Consider the following 21,213-nt stretch of genomic DNA (forward strand, 5'->3'; position numbering starts at 1 on the left):
GGGTCATATGCAAGAAATCATTGTCCAGACTTACGTTGTGTTGCTTTTCTCCTATGTTTTCTTCTAGTAACTTTACAGTTTCAGGTCTTACATTTAAGTCTTTAATCCCTTTTGAGTTGTTTCTTGAATAAGGGGTGAATTAAGGGTCCAGTTTCTGTATTCTGCCTGTGCATAGCTAACTTTTCCAATACCATTTATTGAAGAGACTATCTTTTTTCCCCATTGCATGTTCTTGGCACCTTTGTCGAAAATCCATTGGCTGTAGATGAGTGGATTTATTTCTGGGCTCTCTATCCTATTCAGTTGGCCAATGTGTCTGTTTTTAAGCCACCACAATGCTGTGTTAATTATCATAGCTTTGTAATATAGTTTGAAGTAAGGTAGTGCGATGTCCCTAGCTTTGTTGTTTTCGCTCAAGATTGCTCCGGCTATTCAAGGTCTTCTGTGTTTCCACACAAGTTTTAGGATCTTTATTCTCTCCTGTGAACAAATAATTTGGAATTTTGATAGGGATTGCATGAATCTGTAAATACTTCGAATACTGTGGACATTTAAAAAACATTGATTCTTCCAGTTTAGGAACATGAGATACGTTTACATTTGTTTGTCATCTTCAATTTCTTTCATCAATGTTTTACAGTTTTCATTATAGAGATCTTTCATCTTCCTGGTTAGATTTACTCCTAAGTATTTTGGGGTTTTGATGCTTTTGTAAATGAGTTTGTTTTCTTGGTTTCTTTTTCAGATAGTTTGTTGTTAGTGTATTGAAGTGCTACTGATTTTTGTATGCTGATTTTGTAACTGCAAGTTTATCAGCTCTGTATATTTTTTGCTGGTGTCTTCAGAGTGTGTGGCCCTACTGACATGATGATTTTAGATTTCTCACCTCCAGAAGTGTGAGACAATAAATTTCTGCCTTGTAAGCCACCCATTTTGTGGTGCTTTGTTTTGGCAGCCCTAACCAACTAACACGAAGGGGAAACATGTGCCCACCCATTTTTATTGAGGAAAACTGTCAACTCACTGTTGACTTGGATGCAGCCTTGGCCAACTGTTCTTCATTCTGCTGACATTCAGTCCAAATGTCACCACCCAGAGGCCTTCAGGATGGCCTATGTAAAGAGGCCCTTGAGCCCTCTATCCCAGCTCTGTTTTATTTTTTCACGGGCTTGTCACTGACACAACGTTGCTTACGACTGTTGACTTTTTAAAAGTTACTTTTGCCTATTTCCCGTACCACAGCTTCAGCTTCAAGAAGCCAGTGTTCCTGACTGTCCTGTTCAGTACTTGCCACACAGTAGGTGCTCAGAACAAATTTGTTGCAAGAACAAATAAATGATAAAGTTTAGCTTTTAAGTATAAATTTCTGTGTGTAGTTGAGTTGTACTTCTGAACACTACCGATTCCCTTATACAAGGGTTAACTCCAGGTGTCAACTTGATTAGATTAAGAAAGGCCAAGAAGCCTGGTCAAGCTACCTTTTTGGGTGTGTCCATGAGGCTATTTCCAGAAGAGGTTAGCATGAGAGCCTGAGAGGATTGAGTGGGAAAGATCCGCCCTCAGTATGAGTGGGAAACATCCAGTCCACTGGGGTCCAAGAGAGAACAAAAAATGGAGAAAAAGGGCAAATCTCTCTCTCTGTCTGCTGGAGCTGGGATCCATTCTTCTCTCCCATCCTTGGACATCAGAGCTCAAGACCTTCGGCCTCTTGGTTCCAGGACGTACACCCAGGACATGATGGGCTTCCTTGGTTTTGAGGCCTTTGGACCTGGACTGAGCCTCGCTACCAGCATCCAGTCTGCAGATAGCCTCTCGTGGGAGTTCTCTTCACAATCATGGGAGTTAATTCCCCTAACAAATCCTTGCTCATATATTTATAACATATCCTGTTGATTCTACCTTTCTGCAGAACCCTGGCTAATATGCCTTATTTCCTACCTTCCTCCCTTTTCTTTTTTCTCTTCCTCTCTCTTTTAGGGCTGGGATAAAGTATTTGGACTGGCCGCATGAACATACACGTGGACCCAAGTTGTTCTTGCTCTGTAGTGGATGAGTGTGGTTTGTGCTGGTTTGTCGCTGAGCTGTGGATGGTCAGTTTTCAGTCCTTTTTTTTTTTTTTTGAAGAAACTTTATTTTAATGTTCCTTATCAAATCCAGATTTAATGTCTTTCCTTTAATACTTTTTATTTTTCATTATAATTAATGTACATAGAAAGGTAATACGATGAATTCTTCTGCTAAGCCCATATAGTTACCACATTTTAATCCCAATGTGCAAATAATTGTATTATTTTCTTTGTGTTTCATAATGTGTAAAAAGATGGGTAAGTAAAATACAAGGAGGTTCTACTATGTGCCAGGCTCTTGATCCACATTTCCTGACTTCTCACAATATAGAAAGACAAGAAGGTGAGTAAATTGCCCAGGATGGAGCCTCTGACTCTACGCAGTTGGCTTTCAATAAACTCTTGCCAAAGGATGGAATGGCCTATATCCATCATTCACACTTTAGTGTGACTTTATTTCTACAGCATTATTTCAACCCTACTCTAAAATGGAAGGCACTAGTTACCGTCAAGATGGCAGAATAGATGGTCCTCGGTGTCATTTTCTCCCACAAATCAACAAATTTACAACTATAAAAATGTAACATCAGCCAAGCTGGGGCCACAGAAGCTTAGGGGAAGAGGAGAGACCTATGGAGTTCATGAAGGTGGGAGAAACCATGATGAGAGAAATTAAAAACTGCTCTGAGTGTTTTAAGCTGCAGCCACTTTAAGGCTGGAGCTGCTGAGCACATGGAGCAGGAGCCAGCAGAAGCCACAGCTGTGCCCTTCTGATGGAATTACTTGGAGGCGGAAGGGGAGAAGAGGATTTTGGTGGCCCCCAGGACAGCAAGATTACTAATAGGGTTCCTGTGGACCCATGCAGGAGTGAGGAGCCAGAACAGCTAAAAAAAGGAGCCATCCACAGGCCGCAGAGTCATCACAAGGGACCGGGGCAGGGCCCATCCCATGGGAAGTGTTTGCAGCATGGGTGGTGGAGGAGACAGGCCCACTGGGGGAACACTGGGACACAGCAAGGACAGCCAATCCACCCCCCAATCAGTGCAGAACCAGAGGAGACTGGTCAGGAATGCAGAATTGCATGGGGTGCAGTTTGATGAAAAAACTCAGGCCCAGATCAGAGTACCTACAACCCAGGTGCATCAGGTCTCTGGAGAGCTGGAAGTACCTATAAGGTCAGCCATTAAGACCTGAGCTGCACAAAAAGCTTTCCCTAGGGAAAACAGCAACAAGACAGCAATTTAGCTCAACCACAGAGCTCAAGTGCTGGTTCTCAAAGGAAGTTCCCCTGTTTAAGAAGTAAGCAAAGGACAAAAAATTAGTTCCAGCTCAGGCACACCACCAGCACCTTGGGGCCCACCAGGGGACATGAGGCATGAAACCAGACACCAGACCCCACTCCCACATCTAGGCATACCACACAAGTACCTTGGGGCCTGCCTAGGGACCCAAGGCATGGAGAAGGGCACCAGACCCCGTCCCACAACCAGGCACACCATGCCAGCACCTTGGGGCCTGCCCAGGGAACTGACACATGGAGAAGTGGACCAGACCTATTTCCCACAACCAGGCACATGGCACCAGCACCTCAGAGCCCACCCAGGGACCAGAGGTATGGAACCGGGGACTAGAACCCCCTCCCACAACTTTGCAAACTGCACCAGTGCCTCTGTGCCTGTCTGGGAACTGAGGCACGGACAAGTGGACTGGACCCCCCTCCCACAACCAGGCACAGCACACCAGTGCCTCAGGGCCTGCTCAGGGACCCAAGGTATGGAGATGGGAACAGACCACCCTCCCACAACCAGGCACACCATGCCAGCACCGCAAGACCTGCCCAGGGACCCGAGGCATAGAGAAGGGGACTGGACACCTCCCCCCACAACCAGGCATACTGCACCAGTGCCTCGGTGTCTGCCCAGGGCCCAAGGCACGGATCTGGGGACCAGACACTCCTCACAACCAGGCACACCACCAATGCCAAGGAGCATGCCAAAGACATCACCTCCACATGGGTGGCCCACCACAGCCACCACTATAACCATGGCTGCCATGAAAGCAGCTAGACGCCACAACCACCATGCAGATAGTCCGCCAGCCACTGGAGTGCATTGACACAAGGAAAGTCACCAGCAGAGACCAAAGAAAAGAATAGGATGTCTCTCTCCACAAAGCTCATTCCAGAGTGACAGAAGAAGCATCTGCTTTATGATAATAATGGGGGACCTGATCACACCTCTCAGCATTGGACAGATCATCTAGGCAACAAATCAACAGAGTGACCATTATTCTTTCAGACGATGAGAAGAAATCTAGGGTTATCAGAGGGGGGAGGGGGAGGGAGGGGACAAGGAGAGATTGGACAACGGGCATAAAGAATAAGTACGATTTGTCCCAATATATATGCTAGTAATATTGATTTGATCAACATATCTCAATGTTGAACCCCCAAAATATGTCTCGTCAATTTTGATCCAATAAAAAATTTTAAAAATAAAATAAAATAAAATGAAAGGCAAGTGTTTCTTTTAAGCTGCACCAGAAGAGATGCCTATGAGGCTGGCTGGTTTCAGCCATATGTGTTTCGACCTAGGGCAGCAGAATACCCTGGCCTAATTCACCACTGAAAACACAGAAGCCTTAGGCCAAGGAATCCACCTGCCTTGGGTGTCGTGACTTCACTTGAGGCAGGAAGTGAGCCAGGGGCTTTCTGGGATGCTCACGGCTTTGCAGACAGTGGTTCCCCCAGAGCTTTTCAGAGAGTGGTCCCTCCCTTGCTTTATCTTGCCCTCTTCTGGAATGTGTGGGAGATATTGCTAGCCCCAATTCTCATACAAGTCATCTGGGTACTCAGGAGCCTGTGAAGGCCAGAGGAGGAGTCCTCGCTCCTCTGAAACTGTCCCTGAGCAAGAAGGGGGCTTTAGCTAGTCAGACCTAGGCCTGAGTGTGGCCACACCAATCATTCACCTCTCTGAGCTAAACTGGGTGTGCATACCATCCAGGGCTGTGGTGGGGACAGAAGGGATGCGGGCATGAGAGGATGTCATGGTATCCAGTACATCCTGAGTCTTACGTCGTGTCCCTTCCCTCACTCTCCATGAACCCTCAGCCCAGACTGAGCCACGGTCCAGACCTCCATCCCCGGGAAAGTTTTCACAGCTGAGTCAGGGCACCCAATGACCAACCTGACTGTGAAGCAGTAAGAAAGCAGCCAGCTATGCTGGGGGCAATACCTGTCATGTCTGAAGTCTTTCCACCTTTGCCAGATGCTCCTCACCTGACCCTCCCTCGCAGAGGTAGCCAGAAGCAAGAGGGCTCACCCAGCGTCTCCTAAGCTGTCCCGCATAGCTTCCAGCCATTTCTGCTCTGCCACCACTCCTGGTACACACATTAAGTAGGGAGAACTAGACCTTCACATAAGGTTGAACACAAAGGCCCCAGGCCTCAGGAAGGCTCCAGTGTGGGAGAGCTCAGGACCCCCATACCAGGGACCATGGAAAGCCAGGTCCTGGGGCTGTGTAGGCCCAGAAGCAAAGACCAAGATCAGTGTGTGGATGTATCTATGCAGTTCAAGACATCAGAAAGAACAAGGGAGTGGTAATTTGTGAGAACCCTGACTTCCTACCTCTGAACCCCCAGGCAAACCTAAAAGGCATTCAGAAACATAACTTAGTCGTGGGTTGATAATGTGTCTGTGCTCTCCACGTAATGAAATGCAGGGAAGACTGGACTCAAAATGACAGGCAGTGGGTAGAGAATGCTACTGAGAAAATACTTCAGATAAACATTTCTGGGATAAAATCCTCCGACAGAGGGGTGACAGCGGGAACCGGACGGGGAAGGGATTTACGTGATAGTTGATGTATTCGACGGCTGATCAAGTATTTTTACTCCAGTGTGACTTATAATTCACCCACTTCCAAAAAGCACTCTAAGGCCAGCTCTATCATTTACTTTCTGAGTGGCCTTGAGGAAGTGACTTCACCTTCCTGACCATTAGATCCTCAGCAATAAAATGGAGATAGTAATAGCAATTTCCCCTAGGGTGATTAAGAGGAACAGTGAACCATTGTATATAAAGCATCAGGCACATATGAAGATCATGGAAAGATTTGTATTATCTTTCAATTTTATTTTTCCTCGAACTTTTTAAAGTACCCTCATAGTAGGTGCTAAGTAAATATTAGTTCTCTCCCCTTCCTCTTCTCCCTCTCACGGAGGGAAGATGAGAGATCCTGTAGTCCAATACTCCATACAGTGTAGGGGCCCCTCCTCCAACTTGCCAGCCACAGTCATGCTGTGCCTGTTTGGTCATCTCCAGATGCAGAGATCTCACTACATTAGGGAAATCCATCCCCCTATGGCCAGCTGTCACTGTTATAAAGTGATGCTGAGTTGAAACCTATCTCTCTGAAATTCCATGCTACTGTCCTCTAGAGTCACAAAGGACAAATCTTGCCCGTAATTTCAAAACTTTTAATTCAGGACATCCTATAGGCTTATCAATATGGTGAGTAGGCTTTTACAGGGGCAGATCTTGAACTGCTTGGTACACTTGTGTTAATTAGTGATTTGTATGATGGAGTCAATGGATTCACTCACTAAGCTCAGTATGTGAAGAGAGCTCTGCTAAAGACAAGGCTGGCAAGATGGACAGAAGCTGGACTATGGAGGCTCAGGGCGGCCAGGCTAAAATGTTTAGGCTTTATTCTTTAGGTGGTGGGAAGCTTCTGGCTACTTTTAAGCCACAGAGTGAAATGATCAGATTTGTCTTTCATAAGGATCACACCAACAGGAGTGTGAAGAATACATTGGGTGTGGTGAGACAGGAGTCAAGGAAATCAATTAGATCGTAGAGAAGAGGAAATAAACAGGAGAGATGCCAAGAAAGCAGAAAAAACAGGATTTGGTTAGCAGTTTCATGTGACGGATAAAAAAGAGGGAGGTACCTAAGATGATTCCCAAGACCCTGGCAGCTCAATAAACAGGGTTAACACTTACTTGGAAAGGTAATACTGGATGCAGATCAGGCTTACTAAGAAAGAATGAGTCCAATTTGGAGCACACTACGTTTGAAGTATTTCTGGGACATCCTGTAAGCAGTTAAATATGCCTCATGAAATCTCAGGAGCAAGATCTGAACTATAGAGTGGGAGGCAACCACTAATAGCTTATAGTCAAAATTATAGGAATGGTCAAAGTCACTCAGGATGAAAGAGGAAAGAAGAGGACCAGGACAAAACTTTAAGAAACAGCAACATCTGAGGGCAGGAAAAACAAAAGAAATCCACCAAGGACAGTCAGACAGAGGGAGAAAGATACAGGAGATAGCAGTAATACAGAAGCCAAAGGAGAAAACCAAGAAGAAACGAATGGTCAGCAGTATCCAGTGATGAACAGTGAGGACTTCAGGCAAACACTGAAAGAGGCCCATCGGATGTAGCAATCTAGAGGAGATCTTGGTGGGAAAGTGTCTACGGGGTGATGGTGGTGAAAACCAGTGTTGCATGCATGTAAGGGAAAGGAGGAAAAGAGAAAATGGAGATAGCAAAAGAAAACTATGCTCAAAGAGCTTAGAAGGAATAGAGAGAAAGGTAGGTAGAATGGGTCAAGGGTATTGTATTTTAAATATCTGGTAAAACTGAGTATGATTTCCTGGGGGGTGGCAATGAGCAGCCTTGGCTAACATTTCTGCTAAACAAGCTCACATACTTGTTTATGGCTGAAACTCCGTGACCAACAGACCACAGCCACAGCAAAGTTAAGTGTAATGAGATAATTTGGGGCAACAGAGGACAGGAACTTGGCTTGATGCCCAAACCATGCTAGTTTGCAGGAAAACGAACACTTAATTTTCAGGCTACTGCCTCCACACAATGGGTCTCTATGGTCCCTAGAAAATATAGTCATGCCTCCTCAGGAGCACTCAAGTCTGGGGGAAGGAAGGAAGCAGGAAAATACTCCCACATTAGGTGACAGGCAGCTGCCCCAGCACTTTGCCACAAGCCATGCCATGAAGGTAAAAACAAGCTTGGGTGAGCAGCTTCTGTCCCAAGTATTCGTTCTGACCCTCTTCACATTTATTCCCTTGATCCATCCCCTAGTCTTGTCCACCAGCAATATTCTCCCTGGCTCCAGCAGATGCCTCCCACCCTCCTCATTTATTTTATTTTATTTTATTTTATTTTTTACCCATTCAAACTCCATTTTTTAGTTTGTCTCTTTGCTGCATCGCCAATTCTGAAACACATTCTTAAGGTCAGCAACCAAACCAACTCCAGATAAGGGACAGACTCCCTGGCCAGCTGCCTCTGCAGATCACACCAGCCAGACCAGGCACAGCCCCCAACAGGAGAACTTAAGGGTGTGTATTACCTTAGCCGCCCCTCCATCCTTGTGTCCTCTACAGTTCAACACAATTCCTTGTACATAGCAAGTCCGTGGTCATTATTTATTGAATTGAGATGGACTTAGTGGTCCTCTCCTTTACTATGTTTTTCTCCAATTCCCCAAGGCAGAAGTGATTTTCACTGTCCTGGGATTCCCAGAGTACCCATCTCATGAGTAAGCACAATCACATCTCCAGTGGTGCAGACTCCCTCCCAACAATGTGGCATGCTTTGCCCATCACTCTCCAACAGCTGAATCTCATGTAGGTGCCTGGCAATACCCACCTAGTAACTAACTAGATGGGTAACTAGCTGGATTTAAGTCCAGCCCATCTGGTCCCAAAGCTTCTGCTCTTTGAAACTTAGAAACTGCTGTCTTCACTCACCATTGTGAGTGCTACAGGAGGACCTTTGCTCTGCCTCCAAAGGTCTCCCCCACTCAACAAGCACTGTGCCCTGTCCCATGCAACCTTTGGGAACATAGTCATCAAGACACCCCACTGAATTTACTAGGGCTGGGAGGTGGGGTGAGACCAGAGAGGCTGACCTGGCACGTATCACCCTGAGAATGAGTGCCTCCTTAATTTGGCATCCTACCAGTCTCAGTCACCTCTTCCTAGTCCCAGCTCTGGATTCCCTTAAGGATCTCCTTAAAAAGTACTATTCAAGGATGTATAAAATTATCTCATTTTTATAAACTTATTTCAACCTTGCACCAGTCCTGTGTATGTGCATAGAGAGATTCTTGAATGGTATTTATATTGAGGATGGTTATTTCTGGATTAAGCAGTTGAGGTGTAGCCTGGCTTACGTTCCCTGAGACAAGGGCAATGATCAGATTGTTTATTTGGGAAGTGATTTCTAGAGACCAAGGAAAATGAAACGTCAAGGAGGGAAAGTTAATGTAAAGATGCTATCTATTTGGGCATTACCATAAGCAATTGGTAGTGTATCTGGCCACATTCTCCTCAGGAAATATGCAGAGGTATCTCAGCATTATCCCCCTCTGCTGGGGATCAACATGGAGAAGTATTTACCTGCTGGCTCTCATCCCCATTGGTTGAGGGTTGCCGCATTCCAAGGTGGCTGGCACACATGTGAATGTCAAGGAGGCTCCACTGACATCCCATGCCATGGTGTCGGGTGTACACGGCTTGAGCCAAGATGTTGCCAATGGAGGGAGGTCAAAGTCTGTGCAAAACCATCTGCCACAGCCATCTGGAATAAGGGCTGAGACAGAGAGACTATGAAGTGTCCAGCATGGAGTGATTTTTTTCACTTTCTTATATCAAACTTTTTAATTTGCCGGAACGGTTTATAACAGGCATGTGTTATATTTATAAAGATAAACGGTCAGGATTCCTTTTTCAAAATAAATATGTATTTGCAATGGAGGGGTTCTCTGCTTGGCACTCCACAATCCTCATCTTGGTCATTTCTACATTGTAAATGACCTGCAGAGCAATTGTGTGACAGGCCTGAGGACATGGGCCCCAGTCTTCTAGGTGGTGGAAAGACCGTCTGTGGACTTCCATGGGATACAACTTTGATTCTTGGTTCCTTGTATATTAGTCCTCTTCCCCCCACACACACACTCAGGGCCAATTCCTGTGGCATTAAATAAAACTTAAATCCGTCAACAATTCCTCAATTTGTATTTCCACCCAGACTTCTCCTCAGAGATCGAGATTCTGTGTATGCAACTGCTAGCCTGACTCTTTCACTTGACATATGAAAGGCATCTCAAAATTAATACGTTCAATAATAAACTCCTAAGTTTCTTCACAGAACTGTTCCCTCTCTTGATCAACTCCATTATTATGGCTGAATTGTGTTTCTCCAGAACTCATATGTAGAAGTCCTAACTCCTGGGCCGGTGGGATCAGGAGGACCTGAAAGCGGCAACAAAGTAGTGATGGAGCCTCCATCTTGTTAACTCCACTCCCCTTCCCTCTCCCCCACCCCTTCCCTGGAAGGTGGGGACTGGAAACTGAACCCTGCTCAATTCCTTACCATATATGGGCAAAAATCTCACCAACAGCCCTCCTCTATAAATACCCGCTTGTGGCCACCCTGAGCGCAGGACTTCCCTGGCCTCACTCCCTTGCGGGCTGTGGAAACTCGCCTGGGAGTGCCCCCATTAAAGCCTACCCTAAATTTATTGCCTGCCTCCTGGTTTTCTTTGCTCTGGCTTGAGACTAAAACCTTCAAGATTCAAACCTAACACTAACCTCTAGAACTTCAGAGTGTGGCCTTATTTGGAGAAAGAGTCTTTAAAGAATTAGGTTGAAGTGAGGGCATTAGGCTGGGCCTCAATCCAACATGACTGGTATGCTCATGAGAAGAGGACATTTGAACACTGACACACACAGAAGGAAGACAATGTGAAGACACAGGGAGAAGCCAGCCCTCTCCAAGGCGAGGACAGAGGTATGGAACAGATGCTTCCATTCTGACCCTTAGAAGACACCAACCCTGCCAACACCTTGATCTCAGACTTCTGCTCTCCAGAACTGTGAGAAAATTAATTTCTATTGTTTAAGCCATCCAGTTTGTGGTACTCTGCTAAAGCAGCCCTCACAAACTAATGTACCATGTAAACAATTGGTACCACCTCACCAACCTCTAGTACCTAAAAGCCAGAAATCTCAAAGTCAATCCTGAGACACCGTGTTCATTCCCACATTCAATCCATAACCAAGTCTGTGTCTCAGCTTATAAAGGACATCTTAATCTGTCCACCTTTTTCTACCTCCACTGCCACCACCTGTTCCAAGTGACACATCTATTAACAGGTACCTCCTGAGCTGTCTGCTAACCAGGTCTGAATCCTGTCAGTCCCCTCCAGCACACTGGGTATGAACTTGCAAGTGGAAACTTGTCATTGCCTAACACTGGCTAAACAGGATGGGGTCGTTAGGGGTAGGTGATAAAGAGGCAGGGGTCATAACTCCTGACAGGTCCTTCCTGAGCCAGCTGCTAAGTTGGCCTCTGACTTCTGCCCTATTCAGGTTTATCCTGACCCTCTGTACCTGTCCCAACCTTTGAGCTTGACCTCACAGTGCAGACTTCAGACCCAAGGCCTTCTAGGCCTGTGTATCCAGCTTGGTTCTTCCTTGCCTATCTGCACACCTGGGTGTCCCCTACTGCCCTGGTTCCACTTAGACTCTCAGCCCTTGAAGGTGTCAGGCTCCCCTGCTACCAGCCCTTCAGTTCAGGGATTCTGAACCTGAGCCTCCCCACTCAGGCTACTCCTGACGTGCATCTCCTTGGCCTATGCCAGGTATATCATTTGCTTTGATGGCTCCCCAGCACCTACAGGAGAAAGTCCTATCCCCCTCCCCTGCAACATGTTACACAGCTGCCTGACCCCACTTAGCTCTCCAGACTTGTCTTTTACTACCCCCTTCTCCTGAGCACTCCAGCAAGCTACTTGTCTCTCAAATAGGTCAATCCATTTTACACCTCCATGTTTTGCTTCTGTGCCTCAAATGCTTTCCCCCCACTTTTACTCCTGGTTAGTCCAACTTCTTCTTTGAGACTCTGATTGGATGACCACTTGCCTCCACAATCCATTTCTCACCCTTCCACACTCTTCAACTTTAGATGCCCCTTTCTCTTGCTCCTGTATTTCCTTCTCTCCCTGCATTTCACCCATTATATATTATTTCTTATTTTTCCATCTTCAGCACTGAACCTTGAGCTCTTTGAGGGCATAGACCACATTGTACTGACCTCTGTGCCCTCAGGCTTTGCATAATTGCTCACACACAGCAGGTGTCAAATAAGTGTTTGTTCAGCCAAATTGGCCTGAGTCCCAGCCCCACTGCACCCAGTGGGTCCCGGACACCAGCCCACAGCACAGCTATGGCTAAAAGCCATGTTTCAACCTCCCCCACAGCAGGGAATCTGGCTGCTGCATTTTCTGAACTGAGTCACATGGTAGAAGCTCCACAGGTAGTGGAGTCTAGATGGCTTTTTAAAGTTTCTCAAGGAAAAGAAAATCGTGAAATGCCCCACCGGGGCCCTGAATCAATCTCTCTGAGTCCAGACTTGCGCTCAAAGCCACCTGCTTGGGCTGGGAGATAACCGGGCCTCATGCTGAGCTGCCACCTGCGGACTCAGAAAAGTAACAAACTGACAACATTCAGGAAGAAGATTCCTCATTTCCAATAGTATCATCTATACAGTGTGGCATAAAGCACCTCCTGCCTTATTAACATCTTCTACATTTTTTAGTGCTGAATCCAAGGTGAAAGGGAGGCGGTGGAGAGGGTAGGGCTGTATCGGAGTCCTTTAGGAACCAGGAAAATGCATTTTTTGGATGAAATGTATAATGTTCACTCTTTTTCAAAAAAAAAAAAATATATGTTTAACACAGCCCAGATGACATCATATCAGGAAAGACAGAGCAGAAGGAAAGAAGAAAAATACCGAGCATAAGAAGAAATTAGTACAGACAGGAGCTTCCTAAAATGTATTCCACACTGCACACTCTGAAGACCAGAAAGAAAAATCTTCATCAAAAAAGGTGTCTCCCCTTACTACAGTTAAATACCAGCTGAACTCATTGAGGCTTTTAAACTATCGGCTGCATTTCAAACACTAAAACCAAAACTTGAAGGAAAATAACATTTAGCTAGTTTTATCAGGCTCACTTTCAAAGGATACTTGTTATGTCGGGGAGTTTCTTATCATAGTCACCAAGTCTAGTGTAATTCACCCACACAGAACCCCTCCGAGTACCCATTAAACCTTCCTCATTGCCCAGGACTTCTGGTTCTTGTGTTCCCCACTCCCTGAAGACATAAACAGTCCTACGTGCCAGTGAATCATACTATTCTAGAGATTAAGTCATACCCATTAGTATTCTCATGCTTGCAAATAACTGAAGCCCACTCAATCTAGCTTAACCAGACAAAGGGGGGAGAGATTTACTGATTTTACTGCCACTGAACTGTCTTGCAGAATCCAAGAGGAAGATTGCAGCCTTTCTCAAGAAAGAAATGGAAAGTGGAACTAGAAAGCCATCATGATTTTGAGTCCATTTGTTTTCTCTGATTCTCTCTGCACATCTGCTTCACTGTCCTGTCTCTGCAGACTGGCATTTCCTGATCCTCAGCTCATGGGACAAACTGCATAACCCTCAGTTCCTGAGTCACCATGTTTCAGCTACACAAGGGAACTAAATAACTGGTTATCCCTCAAGTTTAATTCCAAATTCCTGGAGGAGGGAATGACTGTCCCATCTTGGGCAAGGTACCATCTCTGTCCCAATCAGCTGTGGCTAAGGGGATACAAGCTGCAGTGTAAACAGGGTTTCTCTGGGCTTACCCAGAGCACCTGGGAACAACAGTTCCCATAGGGGTAAGTGATTGCTTGCTGTCCAGCGTCCTGAACCAACACTACAGAGCACTACTGTGTTTCTCCTAACCTTAGCACAGTGTTGAATCCTGTCCAATCTCTCCCAGGAAATCAGAACCAAGTGAGGAAGGAAAAGGCATTAGGAGAAAGGGATAAAAGTAGAGATAAATAGATAGAGAAGAAGTATGGCATCTAGAGATTGCCAAGGAATTGTTTATCAGATTTTAAAATCCATGTTATATCACCTCTTATCTCTCTGAAAATGCCTCATATACTATTATCTCTTATCTCTATGAGGACATTTAATTATAGGCATTGTTTGTTTGTGTTTTGTATTTTTCTTCTCCCTTTCTCATTTATGTTTTTTTCAGAATTCTTTTTCTTGTTTACTTGTTTTGGTCACTATCTCTCCTATGGGAGACTCTTTAAATGCATGATGACATCTGTTCTCTATCTGAAAGTGAAGTCTTATGAGCCCTGTGTGCCTGCATGGGGCTTGTTGCCTGGTGGGCTTTAAAGTATGAAAGCAGCTGATGATCACCAGCCCTTTGTGTGAGGGCTTCCAAATATCAACGTCTAAAGGTCTGTTCTCTCTAGTATTCTTTGTCCTCGAGGACTTATACCTTTTTTATTCCTTCCATTATTCCAGTGAGAGTTGAGTAGGGGAAAGAAATACATGACTGGATTCAATGTTCCACCTTGAGCTGGACATCCTCTATTACATTTCTGACAATTAATGTTCTTTCTGGGAAATTAGAAGCTTGGGAGCCTTCTACAGCCCCCCCCCCAACCCACCGCCAATACTGTGTTTATGCTTGCTGGTGAATCAACCATCAGAAGCCAGGAATATCCCTGATCTTTTCTTACTTTGCTTCTGCAGCTATGTTACTGGATAGGACCTACTCGGGGTTCTTACTGGTTTCTCTGATTCCTTGACATTACAACTGATGACAGAAATAAAAAGTTATGATGAGACTGGGGCTACTACGAACAAGCACAAGCCAACAAAACTGGAGAACCTAAAAGAGACAAATTCGTGGAAAACACACAATGTGCCAAGACTAAATCATCAAGAAGTAAAATAACCAAACAGACCTGTAACTAGACATCTGAATCCATCTGAAACAGTCATCAAAAACCTACCAGGACCTGGTGATGGTGTTACTGGAGAACACCTAAAGAATAATTAGCACCAAGCCTCCTGAAACTCTTCCAAAAAACTCAAAGAGGAAGGTACTCTTCGAGGCTCATTCTAAGAGGCCGGTGTTAACCCGCTATCAAAGCCCAAGAAATGAAAACCACAGGCCAATATTCCTGATGAACGCAGAGGCAGAAACACAACACAAAACACCAGCAAAGAGAATTCAGCACATTGAAAGGATTATACACCATGTTCAAGAGGGATTTTTTTCTGGAATGCAAGAAATAATGGAACATACGGAAATCAGTCAGTGTCATATGAGACATTATCAGAATGGAGAAAACCCACAAGATCATTGTGATTGATGCAGAAAAAGCACTTGACAAGATTCAATACCCATTCCTGATAAAAACACGCAACAAACTAGGTATAGGAGGAAACTGCCTCAACAGAATAAAGGCTATGTATGAAAACTCCACAGCTAATGGCACACTTAAGGGTGAAAGACTGAAGGACTTTCTTCGAAGATCAGGAACACTGGGCAAGGATGTCCACCTTCACCACCTTCTTTCCATGGTGGGACTAGAAGTCCTAGCCAGAGCAATTAGACAAGAAAAAAGGCACCTGGATTGGAAAGCAAGAAGCAAAATTATCTGTTCTCAGATGACATGATCTTATACACAGAAAACCCTAAAAATCCCACACAAAAAAAGGAATAATGAACAAATTCAGCAAAGTGGCAGTATACAAAATCAACATGCAAAAATCTGTTGCACTTCCATATGCTAACAATGAACAATGAACATAGAAAGGTAATTAAGAAATCAATTGTACTTACAATAGCATCAAAAAGAATGAAATCCTCGGGAATAAAAACCCCACCAAGGAGGTGAAAGACTTATACAGTACACTGAACACTACAAACATTGCTGAAAGAAATATAAAAAGACAAATTGATGGAAGGACATCCGGTGTTCAGATATCAAAGATTTAAGATGTTAACACGTCCAAATTACCCAAAGCAACCTACAGATTCAACGTAATCCCTATCAAAATCCCAGGGCCGAGCCCGTGGCGCACTCGGTAGAGTGCTGCGCTGGGAGAGCGGCGACGCTCCCGCCACGGGTGCGGATCCTATATAGGAATGACCGGTGCACTCGCTGGCTGAGTGCCGGTCACGGAAAAAAAAAAAAAAATCCCAATGGGAATTTGTGCAGAAATGGAAGAGTTCTTCCTAAAATTCAAATGGAATCTCAAGGGACCCCTGCCTCCCCAGCATAAGCAATTTTGAAAAGTAACAACAAAATCAGAGGACTCACACTTCCTGGCTTCAAAACGTACTACAAAAATGACAGTCATCAAACAGTGTGGTACTGGCAAAAAGACAGACAAATAGACCAATGGAATAGAACAGAGAGCCCAGAGACAACCCAAGAGTATATGGTGAAATGATCTTCAGTTTTCAGGATGCCCAGACCTCTCAGTGGGGGAACAGACAGTCTCTTCAACAGTGTTGGGAAAAGTACGCATCCACACATAAAAAGAATGAACGTCGACACCTACCTTACATCAGACACAAAATTCAACTCAAAACGGATTAAAGATTTAAGGGTAAGGCCTGAAACTGTAAAGCCCCCCCAGATGAAAACATAGGGCAAAAGCTTCATGACATTACATTTGGTAATGAATTCCTCAATATGACACCAAAGACACAGGAAACGACAAAGGCAAAAATGGACAAGTGGGGCTACATCTAACTCAAAAATGCCTGCACGTCAAAGGAAACAATCAATCAGGGTGAAAAGGCAACTCAAGGAATGGGAGAAAATATGTGCAAATACCACATCTGATAAGGAATGGGTTAATATCCAGAATATCTAAACCACCCCTACAACTTCAACAACACCAAAAAACAAATACTGTCACCCACTGCAAAATGACCTTTCAGTCAATGCTGGATGGACCTCATATATGACAGCAGTCAGAACAACAGACTATATACCACTCAGCCTACGTATGTAGTAGACAGCACCATCTAGGTTTGTGAAAGTACACACTATGATGTTCACACAGTGGCAAAACTGCCTGACAATGCATTTCTCAGAACGTGTTGCTAAGCAACCTGTGACTGTGACCCAACTAAGAAATGGGCAAAGGCCTTGAAGAAACGCTTCTCCAAAGATGATACTCGAGCACATGAAAGGATGCTCAACATCACTAATCACCAGGCAAATTCAAATCAAAACCAACTCACACCCAACAGGAATGGTCACTATCCAAAAGAAAACAAAAGAAAACCAGAAAACGGCAAAGGGTTGACGAGCACACAGAGAAATCGCGACCCTTGTGGACTGTGGCTGGGAATGAGAAATAGTACAGTGGCTATGGCTCCTCAGGAACTTGAAAACAGCATTACCATGTGATCTAGCAATCCCACTTCTGGGTGTATATCCAAAACAGTCCAAAGCAGGATCTGGAAGACATATCCACATAGCCATGTCCCTAGCAGCATTACCAACAACAGCCAAGGGGTGGAAGCAGGGGTCCACCTGCAGATGAATGGAAAAACAAAATGTGGAATACATGGACAGTGGAGTATTAATCTGCCACATGCCACAGCATGGATGAACCCTGAGGACATTTTACAAAGAAAAATAAGTCAGTCACCAAAAGACAAATACTGTACAATTTCCACTTATATGACAAATTTTGAGAGTATTTTATGTCCACAGTAAGTAAATAAAATAGTGCTAAGAGCTGCACTGTAAGAGAAAGAGACATACATTTAAAATAAACAAAGTAGGATGGAAAGAAATGTGTAATGTTAAATTTTACTTAGCAATCTAATTTAATAAATGAATAATAAAATTTCATTTAATTGGAAATGAGAAGTGTGATTCAATTTTAAAAGTTATTCTCAAAAGAATGCAAAAAAAAAGTTGAGAGAACAGCATAAGCAACCCTCGACCTACCCATTCCTTCAGCTTCAACATTTTTCAACTCCCACCCAACCTTGATTCGTGTCTTTACCTACAGTCCTGCACTGCATCCTTCTGAAACAAATGCCGTATGTCAAGTTGTCTGAACCTGAAATACTGTGGTAATCCTCTCTAAAAGGTTAGTGATTGCCAGGTGTCCTATGTGTCTTCAAATCTATGCTTTTCTTTCTCTTTTTCTCCAAGTTTGATGATACTTGGACAAGAATACTTCCTGAGCAGTACTGCGAACGGCCACTGGATGGCAGCACATGCTGTCTGGTTATCTCTGTGGTGCCATGTCAAAATCAATCAACAGGTTTAGCTGTAAAAAGCCTGACCCATCTCTCAACATTGATATCTCCTCTCAACATTTTTGCTTAATGGACAGACCTTTAGATTTTGACACTCATGAAGCATTCTTGTCTACAGTTTACAGGTCAACAGAAAATACCAGGAGCACCGGCAGTGCAGGTATAAGGTCCTCGTGGTCAAACCACAACCAGACAACCCGAGGCTGTGAAGCACTGGGTAAGACAACCAGCCAGGGCACTTTATCAACAGCAAGGAGACTCTTAGGTTAAAAGAGGTCCAGAGAGATATCACAACGAAGTATATACTGTGTGAGGACTTTGGCTGGTTCCTGGATCGGGTTGCTGGCAGGGAGACACACACAGAATGAGAGAGACCCAGAGAAGAAACAAACTGTGGACAAGTGTTGAAGGTAGCCAGAAATGAAGTTGCCACTGCTTGTTGTCACTGTCCTATACTTTCAGCTTTTCTGTATTTTTGGAAATTTCTGCTGAAACAAGTTGAGCCAAATATTTTTCCTTCCCTAAGGCACGTCAGATTCTAGCAAACACTGGGTGAGAGGCTCTGTCAGAGGAATGTGGGTTGTGGGAAGGAGAAACAAATGCATAGACAAATCTTTTCTTCACCACCTAGTTTAAGGTCATCTCACCGCAAGGAACACATCTAAAATCTGTCACACTCGAAACATGAAGTTCCCCTCTCGGGACAATCTGTAGACACACAGTTTCTATAGCTGGACTATAATAATGGTTTATATTCACCAAAGAGATTGGTTTGATGGATGTAACCCGGTGGGACGTCACACCACTCACGTTGTTCCTTGTGGTGAAACAACAGCTAGACAGTTGGCTCTCATCAGTAAGGCTGCCAGATGGTCTCTGGGATTTGCAGCGGATTGTCTTGGGTTTGCAGAGAGAACCAAATGTGTTTCAGTTCTCTCTAATGAAGATGAGGGTGCACATAACATAGGAGTGACAGAAAGAAAGAAAAGAACGACAAAGAAAGAGAGGGAGGAAAACGGACAGGACAAGGAACAAAAGACTTACCTATGTCAAATTTGATAAAGTCTGTTATCTTGCTAGTCCCTAAATCAATCTGAACTGTGTCATTCATCTTGATGAGAAGATCTGGGTAGCATGAGTCACCAGGTGTGGGTTTCCCTTTGTACCCACAGTAATCTTCCTCACTTTGCACAACTTGTACCGTAACACACAGCAGGGACAACCAACTTAAAGTGTAAAAAGCACAGCCAGCCAAAGTGGACATCTAACCACTGTTCACTATCCCATCTATTTTCAGCATTTCCTGAGTTAGACAAGGAAGGTCCTGGGAAAAACTACGTTAACCAGCCTCTCAGCTACACTGAATTACTAATTTAGACATCTGGGAAACTTGGCCAAGACAGAACCTTCGTTTCAGAATCTTGTGGTAGCTGCTAGAGGAGTACCTAGCTGAATTAACCTCTGGCCCTTTTCCATGGGTCAAAAGCCTGTTGCTTGATACATCTGAATGACAGCCACAGATGACCCAGACCATCCTTTTGCTTCTCAGAGACGTTATGTCTAATTAATAGTGCACATCTTGCAACTCTGGGAAGGCGGCTTCAGAGAGCCCCAGCAACAACTTTAACTCTACCAGTGCTAAGAACATCATGCTTTTATGACTAGGTTGAGTAAAACAGCTGTCCGCAGCCAGCTAGATGCTTCCTGTGGACAATCGTCCTCTCCCTCAACTTGCTTTTATGTGGCACACCCTGTTATCTACTTCCTATTTCTCCCCTTTAACATGTAACATTCTGGTGCCACTCAAAAAAAAAAAAAAAAAAAAAAGATATCTACCAGCAGGAGCTTTTCAGAATGCCTCACACCGAGTACTTGTGTCAGTCCAGCAGTTACCCAAGTCCCATCTGATATTCCACAAGTGATTTTTAGGAGCTTTGAAGGGTATGCCACATAACCTCAAACAAACATAACCCATTTGTGTTTAACAAAGCCCATCCTATATAAGTCAGATTCCCCCCCTGAGTGTCCCTGCACTTAGAAGTGACAAAGCAGGGTTTCCTTTCAGCTCTGCAGGGAGAAAAAAAGCTTACAGAAATTTAAGTTACTGCAAACTCCACTCTCCCTTCAATTGAGCACAAACTCCTCTGAAGTCTCAGGACAGGATTTTGGGTCAATGTGAAAATGATAAGGACAAGGGGTGAGTCAGCTGAGTGACAGAATACCTCCTAAAAGTACACAGTAAATGGACTCCAGGAGCAACCCGCCTTCTTCCTCTACAGATCCTCCACTCTCTCGCCACTATCTTTAGGCTCTCTGGACTGACTGAGGTTTGCCAGCTTGCTTCCAGCATTGCTCTGATCTGCACAGGATGTGGGGAAAGAAGGCTATGGTAAGCAAAGCAACCGGAGCTTGAGCTGTCCCTACTATGAGACAGCCCCAGCCTCAAATACTGTCCCCTCAGCTTTGGAGGTGTGAATTAGGAATTTTTACAGCACACTCCTGCACCTGATAGTCTCAATGAGAGCACACAATGAGAAAAATCAGCATAAAGGACTTGGCAAAGAAGATAAATGTCAGCTAATATTATTTCCACGGCCATAGCTCCAACACTGTGCAAGGCATTACAGAGGCGTGAGTGTGTTTAATACCACCCAGCACCCCAGGTAGGCAACAATGACCACCCAGTTAGTTAGGCCTTACTAACTCAACCAGTTAAGGTAAATCTGGGAGTAAATGGACAGAGGAAACAATTTTTTCCTGTACCCCCTGGAGGCTCCAGGACCAAACCATAGGAAACAGAGCATCTCATGACCTGGATCCAGCAACAGTGTTCTTGGAAACAATTTGTCTACCCTCTCCCACCCCTATTTAGAAGAGCAGCCTACACTTTACTTTTAAACAATCTTATCCAGTCTTGAGTACCTCTCCCGCTCTCCTCCCATCTCTGCAGTCCCTGTGTTTCAC

General features: G+C 44.5%; 1 pseudogene; it reads right to left on the reverse strand.

Moving 5' to 3' along the window:
• The window catches only part of LOC134368989 (small ribosomal subunit protein eS4-like), a 33,168-nt pseudogene that overhangs the window by 3,831 nt on the left and 8,124 nt on the right, over window positions 1-21,213 (reverse strand).

This window comes from Cynocephalus volans, chromosome Y (assembly GCF_027409185.1).
Source record: "Cynocephalus volans isolate mCynVol1 chromosome Y, mCynVol1.pri, whole genome shotgun sequence".
Taxonomy (NCBI): domain Eukaryota; kingdom Metazoa; phylum Chordata; class Mammalia; order Dermoptera; family Cynocephalidae; genus Cynocephalus; species Cynocephalus volans.